Source organism: Acinonyx jubatus, chromosome E4, assembly GCF_027475565.1.
Source record: "Acinonyx jubatus isolate Ajub_Pintada_27869175 chromosome E4, VMU_Ajub_asm_v1.0, whole genome shotgun sequence".
Lineage (NCBI taxonomy): Eukaryota > Metazoa > Chordata > Mammalia > Carnivora > Felidae > Acinonyx > Acinonyx jubatus.
Genome location: NC_069395.1, coordinates 17,015,557 through 17,035,033, shown reverse-complemented (window position 1 = coordinate 17,035,033; position 19,477 = coordinate 17,015,557). Strand labels below are relative to the sequence as shown.

Below are 19,477 nucleotides of genomic sequence, written 5' to 3'. Positions count from 1 at the left end.
CTTATGATCTCCCAGACGCTAAGTTGCGCTTGCTGTCGGAACACACTCCGTCCATCCGGCCCCTCCGCTTTTGCCAGCCAGACTCCGGGGCTCTGCTTGGCCAGCGAGCTGCCCCTCCGCCCCGGCTCCCTCCCGCCAGTCCGTGGAGCGTGCACCGCCTCGCCGCCCTTCCTACCCTCTTCTGTGGGCCTCTCGTCTGCGCTTGGCTCCAGAGACTCCGTTCTGCTAATCCTCTGGCAGTTTTCTGGGTTATTTAGGCAGGTGTAGGTGGCATCTAAGTGATCAGCAGGACGGGAGGTGAGCCCAGTGTCCTCCTACGCCGCCATCTTCCCTCCTACCCAGGAACTAACATTTTTAACTGAATTTCATTGTCTTTATGTTCTTCTTGAACATTATTTTGAAATACTATAATACTACACTATGATTTCTATACTGTTAAAATAATATAACAAAAATGTGCCTGATTTTATAATTGTAAGTTGCATGTATTCATTTTTAAGTAACATACTAAATTTCGATTTTCAATCATTTTTTTAAACTTTTTAACGTTTTATTTTATTTTTTGAGAGACAGAGAGAGACAGAGCATGAGCAGGGGAGGGGCAGAGAGAGACACTGAATCAGAAGCAGGCTCCAGGCTCTGAGCTGTCAGCACAGGGCCTGATGTGGGGCTTGAACCCACAAATGCAAGACGATGACCTGAGTCGAAGTCAGATGCTCAACCGACTGAGTCACCCAGGTGACCCTTCAATTATTTTTTAATGCTGCTAAGTCAACATTGAGTCTTCCTCTTAATACCACTCTCAATATAAGAAAATATTAATTTAATAGCAAATCCAACTTGAGTACTTCAGTTGGTCTGAACTTTTCAACTTGTTCTTTCTAGAGTCTATGATTTCCTCTTTATTAAGAATCACTCATCAAAAAACTATTGAAAGAAGCAGCAAGGAAGGAAGGAAGGAAGGAAGGAAGGAAGGAAGGAAGGAAGGAGGGAAGGAAGAAAGAAACATTTGCAACCCTGAAATGGATTGGCTTCATTTGAAGGCTCAAAGTGAAAAATACTTAGTAGCTTTGGGGCATGGTGTCCCCAACATCACTTCTGAATGAAGTGTAACTTCTGTTTCCTGACTTCTAAATTAAAAAAATAAATTAAAAAATAAGTTTTGTTTTGTTTTGTTTTTTACTTATCACCACCCCCAAGTTAATAATGACTGACCTGAAAGCAATGTCATTACTGCATCCTACAAACTTTATCACTTATAGGGTTTTTGTTTTCTATTTAGAAATTGAAATATGAGTTGCATACTGACATCCAAATAAAACAATTAACTGAACTCTCATCAACTCAGGGTGATATTAGAGTAAGTCTCAGCATCTTGAACTATAATGGTAGGAAGGTGACATAAAATATTTTAACTGATAACAGAAAGTTGTTTCTAACTTATTTGAATACATAAATTGCTTTGAGTGGTGAGCAGTAAAGAAATTGCAGTTTGTCATGTTACTTTCCCAACATTTTAAATATTAACTGGTCTCATAAACTTTGTGTAGGAAATAATATATACTCCTTCTCTAATAAAACAAATTTGCAAGTCAATATAATTCCAACATTTTCAGAAGTTGAAGATTTATCTTAGTAGAGAATCAATTTTAGAAAAAATTACAAGATTTTTTTTTTCTCATTAAATGCATGACTCATTAGTAAGGCAACATGAATTTAGGAACATTTCCTTCCCTAGAAATAATATGTAACACTTATTTTGGGGATGCTGTGCATACTTGTAGAAACTGTACTGTGCATAATTACACTAGGCATGCATATAAATTTTATAAATTTAATTTTAATTATCCTGTCAGCACTGTAAATTAATCAATGTTACCTCAATTTTTTATTGGTGAAATTCATGTCCAGAGTAAAAATATAACACCATCCTCTGAACCACCTTCAAGCTAAGGGCAAGTCTCTAGAGAAGGGCAAAGTTGCAAACCATTAGCCCACAAGCAATGTAGCGGTAGGACAGGGACAATGGCACGCTACTGATGGCATTATTTGGGAGGGAAACGAAAAGCCTTTACAAGGGGAGGAGAGAAAGCCACATTCAGTCTGTCATCCCTTCTGTAATCAGGCAATATATCCACTCAACCAAGATTTACTGAGAAGCAACTATGGGTCAGCTACTATACTAGAAACCATGGATATACAGACTAAGAAATATAGTTTCTGCCCTGGAGGATTCTTCAGTGCAGTTGAGAAGTTTAGAGTACACAAATAATTGAACTGAAATACTAAAGTAGAGGAATCTACAGATTTCTCTGGGGGCACAGACAATGTGGAAATTTCATCTTCCAATAGGTACATTTTCTCAGATCCTAATCCTTTAGTTTTCTAATTTCCTCCACTAACCTTTAACTTGTGTCTTTACATATTTTAGCTGTCTAAATAAAGGACCATCTCCTCTTTGCACATTGAATTAACATCTCTTTTAATTACAGTAGAGTAGCGAACCACAAACTTATCTCTTGAACACAATGCATGCATGGCTTAAAAAGAGGGTTCATTTTTTCCCTTAATTACCAGAAATTTTAATGCCTTTTCTAAAATATATCCCAAGGTTCTTCTTCTGAATCCTTTTGAGAATATTTTAAAGGTAGCTATCTATGTTTTAATGAAACATTAAGAATTTATACATTTTATTTTCCAATAAAAAAAGATGGCATATTAGTCTATGCCCCAAAGCCAAATACCAGTTAAAATACCTTAATTGCTGTGATAACAAGTAATATAGTGACTAATTTGTTTCTGTATCAAATCATTTAGTGTGGGCGCATACAATTTTAGGAATAACCACACTTTTGTACACAATTGATTGTGCTCTCTTACCGTATTTCAAGTGATTACTTATGATTGTACATAAATGAATCAATGAGTTTTGTAGACTAAGTGGACATACGGCAGCCCCAAACTATTCATATCATCCCTGATGTTTGTTCTGAATAGAAGATTTTGGAAATTAGAAGTTGGCAGTAAAATAAATACGAGGAATCATTTAAAGTAGTCCAGGCATCTCTTACATCTCACAGTGCATATTTTGACACTTGCTTGAACCTTTAACCTTTGTTTACAAGACATTATTTAAACTGAATTTAACATGGAACATTTTTTGACAAAATGTCTAATTAAATATTCTTCAGAATCAGTGATCATGGGATACTTTTGGGATAGGTTATTCTAAAACAATTTTACTTTGTTTACTGTTTTCTATCCCCTAGTAATTTCTATTTAAAACACATAATCAGTACCAGAAAATATAACCAGGAATCCAATCCAATCATCTATAGCATCCATGTTCTTTAAGTAAAAACATAGTTTTTCATCTTAGTTTTTCATATTAGTTGAGATACTACACAATGCAACCACAGTGCTAGCTGTGGGAATATATAAATACCGGTGAGAAACCTAGTCAATGAACCAAATCCAGTCACACCAATTTGTTCACTTTGTCTTCAGTTGCTCAACAGTAGGACTGAGTAGTTGCAATAGACACTGTATGGCCCACAAAGTCAAAAATATTTACTACCAAACCCTTTAGAAAAAAGTCTGTTGATACCAGATCGTGAATATTTAGGCATGGCTTCTATCTTCAGGATGGTTAACATCTAATGAGTTTTCTCTAATAAACCCTGAGAGGTGGCTTTTCATAATTTTGAGATTTGCGAATAGATAGATGATAGATACATAGATTTTTAGTTAGAAATTGCATCATAGATAGTTATAGATACGTATTTCTCATTCATGATTCATGTTGATGTACACTCAGGCTGATATACACCTGGAGGTGTGTATTTTTAATGTATCAACAGATATTTCTAAACTCCTTTGGACAGTTCCAAATCAAAACGCTAATGCCACATCTGTTATCTCTCAATCATTCTTAGATTTCAAGCTGTGTAATATTAATGAATAAAATATACGACCTTAAAACCATATCTACTTTGGGCCCATACCACCCAACCCTACTGCTGCTGTTACATTTTTCTTTAAATATTTTATTTTATTTATTTATGTATGTATTTATGGAGAAAGAGTGTGTATGAGTGAGAGCAGGGGAAGGACAGAAGGGGAGAGAGGGAGAGGAAGAAGGGAGGGAGAGAATCCCAATCAGGTTCCACACTCAGCATGGAACCCAATACAGAGCTTGATCCCACAACCATGGGATTATGACCTGAGCAGAAATAGAGTCCAATGCTCGACCAAGTGAGCCACCCAAACACCCCTTTTTCTTCTTTAAAAGCATATTCCCCAGACTAAATTATGAAAATATTTAGAGCAAGGACTGTGTTTTATTTTTGAATTTTTATTGTGTAGTATAATCATAAAGACTCCATGAACACTTTTAGATAAATTAATGGATTTGTGACAGATTCATTAGCTATGGATTAGTAACTAAAACTATTAACTTGGTTGGTATAAATTTAAATAATCTAGATGTGAAAGATTTGATATTATATTAATGCCCTCAGCCATTCATTTACTTTTCAGTCAAATGTATGGCAATCACTTTTGCATTATGTATCTAAAAACTGTAAGTCACTGCTAAAATTTGAAAAGATGAGAGAATTTTGCTGAAATGTAAACATTTTGCTTTGCCATATGTTTGCTAGTTGTGTTAATAGATTCAAATTAAACATTTAAAAACATCTGAATAAATTCCTTTCCTTTTTTTCCACTGACAGTTCCAAAAAAACAAAAATTAACTACGTTAACATAATAAAAACATGTTAAAATGAATTACTGGAATCAGAAAAATTCACTGACATCTATACTAAGGAAATAGCCAATCCTCCAAAAAAGAAAACTTTGAAATGAAAATTGAATTTTTCTTTCAAACATCTAGTTTCAAATGTCCAAAGGAGACAAAGAATCTTATAAAACAATGGTAATTTAAGGAATGTGTTATTAACACGGTAATATATACTTTATATAATTCTCTATGCTACATTACAAAACAAAATAGAATATAGTTAAATAAAAATTTAGACTTTTAGATTTTAGATATTATAAAATGCAATAATCAGGCATCTAGTTCTTATTTTTTAATTAAAATACTCACTATTACATAATAATTAAAATTGAGCTACATAAGGAAAACAAATGATACTAGGTTCCCAAATCAAAAATATTCACAAGGGACACATTAGAAAGTTTCCTGAATACTAGGACAACAATTTTCTCCTAATACTTAAAGTTATTAATATAAAATGACATTTAAGCATCAGGACTATAGAATGTGTGTTGTTTCTAAGTGTTATCCCAAAACTGGGTATCTGGTATCCTGAAAATATATCTGGACATTATTCTCCATCCAGGAAATTTTAACTTACCTATCAATTTTTTTTGAGACCTTACATAGGGCAATAATCTGTCTAGGAATTACTATATTGTGTAATTCACTTCTCTTGTTGAAATGTCATGATCTTTGAAGGTTAATTTTGTGCTGTGTCAGACACACAGTTAGGTATAGTCAACAGATCCAAAGGTGAACAATATCGTTATTGCCTCAAAGAAGCTCATCATAAATTGGGGGTAAAACAATATATAAACAACATTATGGAAATATTTACTTAATTATATATAACATCCTTTTGCTCTGTATCACTATCAAAAATAACTCTCCACATAGTCTTTATCAAATTCTATACTGTAATATTCCTTACTACTTATTTCAACTCTAAATTAACATCAGTATAATTGTCTTCCTTGCAAGACTCTTCATTATGGCCTTTTGCACTGCCACTACTTAAAATAAGGACAAAGGGGCGCCTGGATGGCTCAGTCAGTTGAGCATCTCACTTGATTTCAGCTCAGGTCATGATCTCACAATGAGTTTGAGCCCCACATTGGGCTCTGAGCTGACAGTCCAAGAGCCTGCTTGGGATTCTCTCTCTCCTCTTCTCTCTGCCTCCCTCTCTCTCTCTCTCTTTCTCTCAAGTTAAATAAATAAATTAAAAAAAAAAAAAATAGGGACAAAGTGTATTTTGCTCATTGACGTAGTCTGTACCCTACTACACAATGCCCAGCATAATAGTAAGAATTCTGTCCAAGAATTAAATCTCTGAGACACTAAGTCATCTTCATGCAAATAATTTATATCCCTTTTCTCACTTCATGTCCAAATTCCCACTTCCATCTTTGCAAATATAATTAACTTTAACATTACAACTCTATTTAATACCTCACATTCTTTTATGATTGTTGCCATATCTTTTATCTCTACATAAATTATGAATTCATCAGTGTGTGGCATATATCATTATTTCGGCTTTTCTGTTATTGATGAGAAGTCAACAATAATTCTTACCATTGTTCACCTGTACAAAACATTTTTAGCTGTTGTTTTGTCCCCCCCCCCCTTCTGGTGGTTTTCAAGATTTTAATTAATTTTCTACAGTTTTGACTACTTTCCTCAATATTCTTATGATTATATTTATACCATTTGTGGTTTGCTCAGCTACTGTAATCTAAATGTAAGGTTTTAGCTTTTTATTTTCCAAAAAGTTTTCTCTGTCCCAATGTGTTATTTCGTATTGTCTCACTCAGGTCCCTCAAACTGTTCATTTTTCTTCAATCATTATCCTTATGTTCCTCAAATTGATAATTGCTACAGATCTGTCTTCAATCTACTGCTCTGTTTTCTGCCATCTATAATTTTAGTTCATTCCAGAATTTATTGTCTGTTCATTATTATTGTCTCTGCTCATGTGATGAGATTAGCATTTATAATTAATTCAGATCTTTTTCCTTTAATTATTTATAATGGATGCTTTAAATCTGTATTTGCTTAGTCTAACTTCTATACCATTTCAGGTTTGTTTTTTATTGACTGCTTTCCCACAACTATGGATTACACATATATTTCTGTTCCTTTGTATGATCATTGATGGGGGTGGGGTAAGCAACAGCTTTATTGGGTTAATTAACATACCATATAATTAAACCATTTATTTAAAGTTAACAACACAGGGGCACCTGGCTGGCTCAGCTGGCTAAGTGTCTGACTTCAGCTCAGGTCATGATTTCAGTTTGTAAGTTTGAGCCCCACGTCCGGCCCTGTGCTGACCAGAGCCTGGAGCCTGCTTGGATTCTGTCTCATTCTCTCTGCCCCTCCCCCACATGTGCTCTGTGTCTCAAAAATAAATAAATTAAAAAAATAAATAAAGTTAACAACACAAATTGTTTTTATTATACCCACAGAGTCATGCCATCACTGTAATAACTTTATTTTCATCACCCCCAAAAGAAACCGTGGACCCTTTAGCAGTCAGTCTGTTTTCCTTCACTACTTCACTTTTATTCTCTATAGATTTTCCTATTCTACACATTTAATAAAAATAAAGCCATACATGACCTCTTATGACTGGCTTTTGTCATTCAGCCTAATGTTTTTAAGGTTCATCCATGTTGTAATATATATCAATACTTCAATTTTTCTTTTTTTTTTTTTTTGGTGCTCAAAAAAAGGAGATATTACTTATTTTGCCAACTGACGTTATTAAATATGCCCAAACCCCTACTATATAAATCTTAATTTTATAAAGACATTGTAACAGACACACACACACACACACAAAGTTAGGACATAATCCGTAATAAAGGGTTTCTAAAATTTTCTTAAATTAGGTTCCATGAAAAACAGCATTTTTTACTGTGGGCCATTACAAAATTCCCGTGACACGTGGTCATTCAGACCCCGTGGGGTCCCCCTTTCCTCATCTGTAAAAGGCAAGTTGGACTAGATAATTCATCCATTTCTCTATTCAAAAATAATAAATAAATAAAATAAAATAAAACTCAGCCATTTTTCCATTCAAAAAATAAAATAAAAATTATACACACACACGCACAGCATTATGGCTCTGAACAAATCTCTCATTTTATAGTCCATTATCAGTAAATTCCTATCTACTAGTTGTATTAATCCCAGACAGTGGACGAGGCTAGGGTTGCAAAAGAAAGTTCAAGACCAAAGGCTGTATGGAGGTGGAGGGCCCGTGGGTGTGAGAGGGACTGGTCTTTGTGTTTTAGGGTCTGGCTTCACAAAAAGAGGTGGCATTTGCGAGGGGTCGGCCTGGCAGGGCAAGTGGGGGGCAAGGCTAACCCTCAGACCAGGCAGCTGCAGGGGTCATGGGCTCAGGGTGGGGGATTTTACCTCTGAGATGAGCTGCTGTCTGGGCGTTTCCGGAGAGAACCGAAGAGAGCCCCACCTGGTCGCGTGGAAGATCAGGGAGGCCAGCCCCGAGAGGAGACTTCAGCAAAAGTCTCAGCTGAAGGGTGCTCCACCGCAGGGAGGAGCCGGACTGCAGGCTGTTTTGAGGCAGAAATATTTGCAAAAGGCACCCTTAACGCCCCACAGACTCCATGGAATAACTGACTTCCTTTCCTTGGAGCTGTGACGCCTCTCCTCACCGCCACTCTGGCCGTCACACCTCCTCTGCCTCACCCGCTCAGGGCAGGGAGCATCACCGTAGCTCAAAACTGGGTCTGAGAAGACCTTTCCCGCCAGCACAACTGCGTTTGCAAACAGACGCTCGCCTGAGATCCCGCGAGATCTCTCCGCTCTGTTCCTTAGGCACGAAATGCGCAAGCGCAAAACTTGGCGGTCGTTTCCTTTTCGTGAATGAGGCTTCATTTCACAGGTACTGGATATTTTCTTTATTCATCGGTTTATGGACAGTTGGATTGTTTCCACTTGCTGATGGTTAATCGTGATTATTATATTTACGAGCCTTCGTATGGAAGTTTCTGTGAACTTATGTTTTTATTTCCTTGGGTAGATTCCTAGGAGTAGTATTGCTAGGTCATGTTAACTCCATGTTTAATTTTTGAGGGACTGCCTATTTCTTTGTCAAAGGGACTGCATATTGTACATTCCCATCAGCAATGTATGAGGGTTTCAGTTTCTCCACATCTTCACTTGTTATCTGCCTTTTTTTTTTTTTTTGTATCATAGCCATCCTAGTGGGTGTGAAGTTGTATCTCATTGTGGTTTTGGTTTGCATTTGCTGGCTAATGAATTTGAGCATCTTTTCTTGTTCTCATTGGCTTTTTGTATATCTATTTTTGAGAAATAACTATTCAGAACCTTTGTTCATTTTTCAAAGGAGTGTTTTGTTTTTTTATTAAGTTGTAAGAGTTCTTTATATATTCTGAATACCCAGTTTCTTTTTTTTAATATTTATTTATTTTTGAGAGAGAGAGAGAGAGAGAGAGCGAGGAGGCAGGGGGAGGGGCAGCAAGAGAGAGGGAGACACAAAATCTGAAGTAGGCTCCAGGCTCTGAGCTGTCAGCACAGAACCCAAGGAGGATAGGGTGCTTGAATTTACGGACCAGAAAATCATGACATAAGCAGAAGTCGGACCCAACCAGGCACCCCCTGAATACAAGCTTCTTATCAGAAATATGATTTATAAACATGTTCTCCCATTCAGTGGCTTGTCTTTTTGGTTTTTAGAAGCACAGAAGTGTTTAATTTTGATGAAGTCCAACAGATTTTCTTTTTTTTTTTTTTCTGATACTTGTGCTTTTGGTGTCATATCTAAGAAACCATCGCCTACTCCAAGGTTATGAATATCTGCACTTGTTTTCTATTAAATATTATATACTTTTAGGGGCACCTGGGTGGTTCAGTAAGTTAGGTGTCCAGCTTTGGCTCAGGTCATGATTTCACACTTTGTGCATTCAAGCCCTGCATCGGGTTCTGCAATAACGGTGCAGAGCCTGCTTGCGATTCTGTCTCTCTCCCTCCTTCTCTCTCTCCCTCCCTCTCTCTCTCTCTGCCCCTTCCCCACTTGCACAAATGCTCACTCTCTCTCTCTCTCTCAAAATAAATTTAATTTTTTTCAAAACAAAATTAATGAAAAGTGTTATATAATTTTAGATAATATTATGTAACATTCTTTGATCCATTTTGATCTATATTTTGTATACGATGTGTGGCAGGAGTCCACTTCATTGTTTTCCATGTAGCTATCCAGTTGTCCCAGCAGTGTTTGTTCAAAAGACAATTCTTTCCCTCACTTATCATTTTGGTGCCTTGGCTGATGATAGTTGTTTTTGTTTTGGCTGTAGTTGTTGCAGGATTCTTTACCTCAATATCAGGGTTCCTTGTTTCGCAGCTTCGAAGAATGAAGAGGTGGACACAAAATAAAATGAGCAGCAGGAAAAAGTTTATTAGAGTTTACGTTTAAAAAGTAAGAATAGTATTAAAGCTTTCTTTGAAGAGAGGGGACATTGGAAAGTGAATACCCTGACTATGGACAAGGGATTTTATTTTATAGGATTTGGGTCTGTTCCTCCCCCCCCCACCCCACTTTCTTGGGGTGATAACTGTAGGTGCTGAGTTGTTCATTTTTGTAGGAAACATGAGGGGAGAGGAGGTAGTGTCTATTACATTCTTAAGAAAAGCTTTAAGGCTGAGGGACCTTTTCTCATGATCAGACCTGAGGAAGTTGTTTTCATGGTCAGATATTCCCAGCACTGTTATAAAATATGTGTGCTTTCCTTCATTCAGGGACCTCAAGTCTTAACCTTTCCCACCCTACCTTTTTAACCCCATCTTTCCTTATCATATTGTTTTAAATTAAATAGTGGACATTGTGAATACTATCTTGTAGAAATGCAGAATTCTGTTATCTTTTTCTAAGTATTTTTTATTTAAGGTGGCAGTTTAGTTATTGTTTAGTTATTTTTATTTAGTTAGTTTAGTTATTAGACTTGTTTTCATACTTTGTTGATGTAGGCCCAAAGTGTTTTCCTAAGTCTCACTATTTGAGCACTCAAATTTCACAACCTTTCCTAAGGATTTTTTTCAGGACTTCGGTTTCAGCTTTGTTAGGATGTGATTCTTATTCTGAGGCCTTTCTGACATCTCAGCTACATGTTAAGGAGATCTCTCTAATGGTGGGGCCAGATGTCCACAGAAGCAGCTTTTTGCAACTTCCCCGTGACCAGCACTGCTTCATTGCCACTCAGCCCTTCCAAGGCTGGTATCTGGTAAAACTGTGTATATATTTCCCAGCCCTTGTACACCAGCATGAGTCTTCACCCTGACCTGTGGAGCTCCCACTGTACAGAGTGCTGCTGTCTCTGATGCTTCACCCCACAGATTCCAGCCACTTCACTCACCTCAAACTCTAATTACTCTCTCCTCAGTTTTGTGGGATTTCACTCTTTTTTAGGATCCCAACTCTATGGTTGAGTGGGAAGTTACCCATAGGTATGTAGCTGAGAATTTATGTGAAACTCAAACTGTAGAGTTTCCCTTACAGACATACCAGCACCAAATTCTGCCTGTTCCCATTGCCTGAAAACAATTGTCTTCTCTTACCATTCTTTATAGTGGGAGAGTTAATCTGGACACCAGTTACTCCAGCATATGATGGATACGTTTAAAAAAAAGCTTCTTTACAATGGGAATATATTTGTTTCATTTCTCTAAATACTCAGAATCACAAAATAATATTACTTATCCATAGTATTCATTCCATGAGTCATTAGTGATACATGACGAAATCCTCTACCATGTTTAGTATCCTGGAAATTTTTATAATTCTGCATTGAAAAGAGACTTAGTACATTTTGTAAAATTGTAAGAGAGGATGATAATTCTGAAATGACCGTAAAAATTACAGCATACCTGTTTCAATAGCAAAAATCCAAGGAAAACTGAAAACTGCCTGCTGTAAATTAGCTGAATTATTTGAATGCAATTCAAATTACTAGAAATCACTTAGTAAAGAGTACAAATAATACTGTTACAAGAATGATAACAAGGGGGAAATTATTCTAAAGAAGTGGAATTCTCAGCTGGAGGAGATAATTAGGTAATGAATGGTTAATTGGTAGAGTAGGAAGTTGGTGTGTAGGTACATAAAAGTAGATTAAAAAGTCTCAAGAGAGACAAAGCAAGGGAGAAAGCAATTTAGCATATTAACCAGTATGCTTCCTCCACAATTCGTAGACATATGTTATAACCCAAGATATCAGAGGAAAACTGATCCCTCTCATTTATTCACTAAATGGTAAAAATATAGCATTAAGAAATTAATTAAATAGCTATTTAATTTAATTTGACCCTTAGCTTGTTAATACATAATACTATAATTTTAAAAGTAAAAGACTAGCACACTGAGGTTCAGAAAAAGGTAGCACTAAGTGGAACAAAACTACTAAAGGAAGGCAACCAGAAGATTCTTAAGACTAAACATGTATAGTCCACTAAACACTATAAGGCCACTACTGATCTCACCAGACATTGTACACAGTAGAAACAGCACATTGTCTAGTAGAATACAAAACATTCCCCTTTCCAATAACCCCTTCGTGTAGTATTTTCTTATTTATGAGACACAGTAAATTGCCAAGTTGTTTGAAATTCTGCTTGCTGAGAAATGATCTGTGATCTCCCACAGACTTTAGTTTCTCTGAACTCTCTTTCAGGTGAAGGTGTTCATGACCAGACCTTTAGGCCTTGTCTACAAACTGACACTCTGTTTGTAGGGTTATCAGAAAAAATACAACATTCTGGTTAAATTATTTTAGTTAAATAACCTTTGGAGGAATGGTATAAATGTGTCCTAAATATTACATGGGAGTAATGTAGTATATACATTATTATAGCATAATAATTATACTATAAATTATTCATTATTCACTGTTTATCTGAAGTTCAAATTCACTGGATGTTCTATAATTTTATTTGCTAAATCTAGTAAACATACCTATTGGATAAATGCATGCTGGTTTGGAAGGCAGCGGCCTGGAAGTTAAAACTGTAGGCCTAGAGAAATTAACCTTTGTTGGCTATGATTAATTTCTTCAACTTTAGAAGGGGATAATTGTAGTATCTGTTTAATTGCTTATTGAAATGATTAAAAGATTTAAAGAAAGTGACTCCATAACAATGCCAAGACCTCACAAATAGTAAGCCCTCGAAAAATGTAAGTTATTTTTCATTCAAAGACACTTAAGAGAATACATATATATATATCTTTCCAATATTCAAAGATTGTTTTCTCAACATATTACTTCTCTATTAAGATATTGAAGTTTCCCTTTCCATCATAACATTCCATGCAAAACTGTGTAATATTCATAATGTTTACCATACTTAATACTTATAAATAATTTTAGCCATTTGGATAAAATAACTTTATCAAAACTATGAAGACCCAATGTTCTAGGTTAGTTTTTAATCTCTATTCCATGTAAATTCATTGAACTATTAGCATATATCATTGTGTAACCCACAAATTTAAAATAATTATTATTCAGTGTAGGTCACACATCTAGTAAACTACTGATTTCATCTTATTATGTTGCCCTCAAGTCCGGCGTGTGTGTGTGTGTGTGTGTGTGTGTGTGTGTGTGTGTGTGTGTGTATGATGGAGAACTAAATGTAGTGTATCATAGACTGTAAAAACAAGCATTTGACTTTTTCAGCCTCTAGAATGAGAAATGGAAAAAGAGGAGCTGGAAATAGTTTCCAGATAATCAGTTATCAACTGCCACAATCCTTTCTGCACATTCCCCTTCACACATGCCAACACCATAATCTTGTCCTCATTTGTGATTCTTCCTGTTTCCTCATACTTTACTATTATGATTCTTTTAAATTGACTTTACCAAATATACATATCTGAAATTTGTGGTTCTCTCACCCCCACTACAATAAGTTAGTTAAACCTTTCTTATTTTCTACCTGACTTTTAGTCCTAATTCCAGACTTACACTTTTCCTAACCATTCTCCACATGAACGCCATAATGATTTTTTTTTTTTAAATAAAATCTGATCCTGTAAGTCCCCCTGCCTACCCCTCTTTTGTGCTTCTTCAATACGTTCAAGATAAATTGCACATTCTAGATCCTGGCTTCTAAAACCTTCATAATTTTTTTCTTTGTTTTCTTCTGCAGACTTATTTATTATTTTACCACAAAGTCTTTCCTCCAACTATTCTTCCTTTTTCTTTTCATGTTGTCCAATATGTCATATCTTTGATTTATAGAAATTAAGTAAAATAGAAACAAGTTACATTTTGTGAATAATTAAAACCAATTTCAGGTCAGTAATGAGCAAGCTCATAGATTAACCTTCATGGATACTACTTCTCCCAACTTTTAAACATATTTACTCTCATTTTACAATTATAATTAACTTTATTCAACAAGAAATCTGGCCTTTGTTCTTGGATCATGGGAAGTGACCTTTAAGCACTTGGAATATCATAATGAGAATGTCTAATAAGAATATCTTTGTTAGGGGCGCCTGGGTGGCTCAGCCAGTTAAGTGACTTCGGCTCAGGTCATCATCTTGCGGTTCATGAGTTCAAACTCCACATTGAGCTCACTGCTGTCAGCGGGGAGCCTGCTTGGGATCCTCTGTCTCCCTCTTCCCTCCCCTCTCTTCCTGTCCCTGGCTCATGCTCTCCCTCTCTCAAAAATAAATTAAAAAAAATTTTTTTTAATTAAAAAAAAAAAAAGAATGTCTTTATTTACATTGGGATCTTGGGCTACAATAGGTAGTCTAGCATTGTGACTTATTGTCACACAGTATTAGTCCAGTCTCTGGAAGGACTGGAGGCTGAGGTCTGCAACATGCAGGATCAACCATAGCTCATGACAAAGCCCTAATAAAAATTCTTCCCTGGTTGGCAGTATTCTGCATATTGTCACTCATTGTTGCCAGGAAATTTAGTACTATCACTCTACTGGGAGAGAACAACTGGAAGCTCTGTGTGGGGAACCTTCCTGCACTCTGCCCTGTCTGATTTTAATCTTCATGCTTTCACTGTACTAAGCCATAACTGTGGGTATGACAGCTTTCAGGAGTGTGTAAGTCCTTCAAGTGAATTATCAAAACTAAAGGTAGTCTTGAAGACTCCCAGACTTGCAGTCACTGTCAGAAGTGAGGGTGTTCTTAGGGACTTAACTCGACAATAAGTTCATTTTTTTTCTACAGAATATACATACATGTATGTTTCTGTATGTGTATGTATTAATTTATGTATATTTACAATATTCAAAGAGTGTTTCCTCAAGATACTGCTTCTGTTTTAAGTGTGAAACTTTACTTTTCCATCCCATCCCTTATATACCAGACTTCAGTAACCCACTAATGCTAACTCCACATGAATATGATTGTGTGTTTATGTACAGTATATACCTACTAGATTATGAATCCCTAAGGGCTAGGACTCTAGCCTTTTCATCTTGGAATATTTACTTTTAAGCATCTGACACATTTACAGGCATACTTCAACTCTCTGTTGCCTAAGTAAATGAATCTATAAATAATACCCTTAGAAAATACAAAAAAATGTAAGGTAAATTTTGCTTACATGACAAATAGGAAATTAAAATCAAAATATTTGGGGGCGCCTGGGTGGCTCAGTCTGTTGAGCATCCAACTTCGGCTCAGGTCATGATCTCGCGGTCCGTGAGCTCGAGCCCCGCATCGGGCTCTGTGCTGACAGCTCAGAGCCTGGAGCCTGCTTCGGATTCTGTGTCTCCCTCTCTCTGCCCCTCCCCCACTCATGCTATGTCTCTCTCTCTCTCTCTCTCTCTCTGTGTCAAAAATAAATACCCTTAAAAAAATAATAGTAAAATAAAATAAAAAGATTTGAACAATACAATTTAAAAATTGAAAATTATGACACAGCTTGAGTTTTTCTGATATAGCCTCCAGTTTTCTTCTTAATCTTCATTGTATAATTACCAATAGTGAAGTTGTGAATCATTCAGGATGAAATTTAATATAAAACTCATGGTTTAAATGTTTTATTTCAGATCTCTGATTGGAACAGTACTAAATTTCACACTTACTCCTATTGCCTTAATGCTTAAGAGAATCCTAAAATGAATCATTGATTTCCTGCTCTCAGTTATCCACATTGTTGTGTAATGCCTTCACCTTGAGTGTGAACAGATGTGATTTCTGTCTAACCAATAGGATGTGGAAAAAGTCAAAGAATTTTGCAGAGGAAGAGTGGTCCCACTTATCTACAGGGTATACATTCCAGGATTCTCAGTGGATGCCTGAAACCATAGATAGTACCGAACCCTGTATATACTATAACATATACTATGGTTTTTTTTCCTGTAAACACATGCCTGTGATAAAGTTTAATTTATAAATTGGCACAGTAAGAGATTAGTAGTAGTAGATAATAATAAAATAGAACAATTATAACAATATCATGTAATAAAAGTTACGGGAATGTGGTCTGTCTCTGTCAAAATTTCTTATTGTACTGCGCTCCCCTTCTTTGTGTGATTATGTGAGATGATAAAATGCTTACATGATGAGATGAAGTGAGGTGAATGATGTAAGTATTTTGACATTGCATTAGGCTACAGTGACGTTTTCATGGTTGATCAGAAGAGGATCATCTGCTTCCAGATCACCTTTGACTTTGGGTAGCTGAAACTCTGGAAAGTGAGACCACAGATGAAGGGAAACTGTTATTAAAATCCCTACTTAGCTAATGTTCAGGAGAAGGGATATTTTTGGGTATGGGGTCCAGGCACTATCTGAAAGAAGTATCAAAACTGGAAATATGCTTTCCTGTTGGCCGTGAAGAAGTAAACATCACTCTGGTGAACCACCCATGGAGGAGGATCTCTGGATACTGAAGACCTCAGTTTTGTCACCAAAAAGAACTGATCTCTGCTTACCTGAGTTAAGAAAAGGATCCCCAAGCTCAGATGAGAACCCAACTCAGACAATATCTTGATTTCAGTCTTGTGAAACTCTGAGCAGAGGAACCAGTTAAGCTGTGCCTGGATTTGTGACCCAAAGAGATAATAAATGCAGGTTGTGTTAAGCCACCTAATTTGTGGTTCTTTCTTATGTAGCTTAGAAAACTAATACAACCTTTTAGTGCTATGCAGGAATAGTTATACTTACACTTTTGTACATAGGCTTTTTTATCTAGTCTAAATCTTGTTTGCTTTCCCTCTTTCTTAAGAGACATTAAATTAGGTGAAGTGTAGATGAACAGAAAAACATATTTCATTCTTAGTTTTCTCTCACATCTATAACTTTTCTACAGACTAAATTATAAACATCCAGAGTGTTTACCATTATTTGTATCCAAGATCACATATCATTTGGCTAAGTTCATAGTATTCAATAAATATTTGTTGATTATTGAAACAAAAAAAAGAAAAAGAGCTCAGTTGACTGTACTTTTCATAATCATGTAAATATAAAAATGTTAAATAAAACAAGGTAGTTAATTGACAATTTTGTAATGCTAATTAATTTAAATAAAGTAAAATGATACCCTTTTCTGAAATGTCTCATAACCTCTTCATTTATATTTTCTCAAAAAATTTACTTAATAATATATTTCTTTTTTAAAATATTTATTTATTTATTTTGAGAGAGAAAGAGGAAGGGAGAGAGAGAGAATCCCAAGCAGGCTCCACACTATCAGCACAGAGCCTGATGTGGAGCTTGAACTCACAAACCATGAGATCATGACCTGAGCTGAGATCAAGAGTTGGATGCTTAATCAACTGAGCCACCCAGGTGCCCTTGTTTAATAATATATTTTATATAGTTTTATATTAAGTTTATTATGTCCTATCTTATTTAGTTTGAACTTTAGAATTCCATTCTGTTTTTTTAAAATTTTGACCAGAAAATTTTTAACTACTGTATTAATTTAGATATTTTGTGTGTAGCAACATTTTTATTTATATTGATGTGATATACTTTTTGTTAATATAAGTTAAATATTATAAAAATGGGTTCCATATGAGCTTTTGGAAATCTTTTAAGTCTACTTCATTTGCATATTAATGGGTCATTTTGAAATTTAATTAGTAGTCAAATTGAAATTCCTCTTCGTGGCGGAATATAAAGTTCATATGTAAAAATTTAAGATCTTAATACTTAAGAATTTAATAACTTAAAAGTCATGCATAAGCAAAGTAATATGTCTCTATAATTATTATTTTGGTTAGGATGCTAATATGAAGTGTCTATTTCATATACAAAAACAATACAAATAACTCATGGCAATGAAATTTGAATTTTAAGTATACTATGTTAGAGCCTATAGAAAGATAATTATGTGAACTAGTAAGAAATTTAGGATTAAAGATGAACAGAAAACTATAAAAATAAGTGTTTCAGTTTATACACATATTTATGTAAAATTGGCCTTTGGCATAAATAGAGGATATAGAAAAATGAATGCAACATTAATCTAGTTTAAAAAGAATTAAATAATCTGCCTAGTCCTGACATCCTATAGCTAATTTAAACTATACACATTTATACATTTCTGGCTTCAGCCTTCAAAGTTCAATGGTATAAACTCTAGTTGCATTTTGGCAATTATTTGCCAGGAGTTTAAGCAAGAGAGCTTTGAAATCTTGCTGGGATGCTGTTTATATATTAACTAGTTTGACATGTAATGTGATTAAACCAGTGAGTCTACAAATCAGTCTCAAGGGAAGAACATACTTTGAACATCTGTGAAATTATTTTTCAATCATTTTAAATTTTATTTAAAATTAAATAAGGTGTCTTGAGAATCCACATTATCCTTGTTACTTATTCCTATTGCTATCTGTCTGCATGTGAAGGCCACAGTTCTTTTTTGGTTGTTCATTTCATCTTGTGATGTCAGGATCAGACAAAATTCAGTGCATCTAAAACCAGTTTACTCTCCCTGTGAAATAGAACACCGCTCTTGAATGTCCAATTTATGTGCTTTACCCTTACTCAGTATCAAATATAATTTTTATTGTATTCTTCTACATTGCAACCTACAATCAGTTGTGATGTCTTGCTATTTTCTTCCCTCACATTGTCTGTTCAATCTGTTAGCTCTGTTCACAATACACACATAAAAACACACACCCAAACAACACACACACACACAATTCCCATTCTTCTGCTCTGAGAAACCATTAATTTTAAATGGTTTAGAGGCTTTCTAACTGCCTCTAGCTCTCCCCTATAATTTATCTTACATGTAACTATCAAATTAATCTGATAAGGTAAGATTTTCTTCATGTTATTTTTGTACTCAAACCAAAGCATTGGTATTGGTTTAACTTAACATTGGCCATTTTAGAGTATGATCCCAGCCTCATTCCTAATGTATATTTTTGTACTCTGTATATCTATTTAGTCCCATTTTATCTCATATTGCAAATTTTTAGCTTTAAATTGGCTTTTTAACTGGAGTGGTCATGAATGTAATTTCAACATTTGGTTTTGGAAACTGTGAACCTTACTAATGACTACTAAAAGAAATCTTAACAAGATACAGACAAGAAAACACATGCTTCTCACATACAACTTAGGAAAGCAGTTACTATCCTGTTATCATAAGAATATCCTTCCAAATAGGAAAAAGAGTTCTCTTTAACAAGTGGTATTGGGAAAAGTAGACAGCTACATGT

General features: G+C 35.3%; 1 long non-coding RNA gene across 1 annotated transcript in view; it reads left to right on the top strand.

Annotated features, from left to right (window-relative positions):
• The first annotated feature begins 8,431 nt into the window (after positions 1-8,431).
• Positions 8,432-19,477, top strand: part of LOC128313013 (uncharacterized) — a 109,229-nt gene continuing 98,183 nt past the window's right edge. The window contains exon 1 of the long non-coding RNA XR_008293110.1: positions 8,432-8,693. This is a non-coding gene — a long non-coding RNA (uncharacterized LOC128313013). The remainder of the gene's footprint in view (positions 8,694-19,477) is intronic.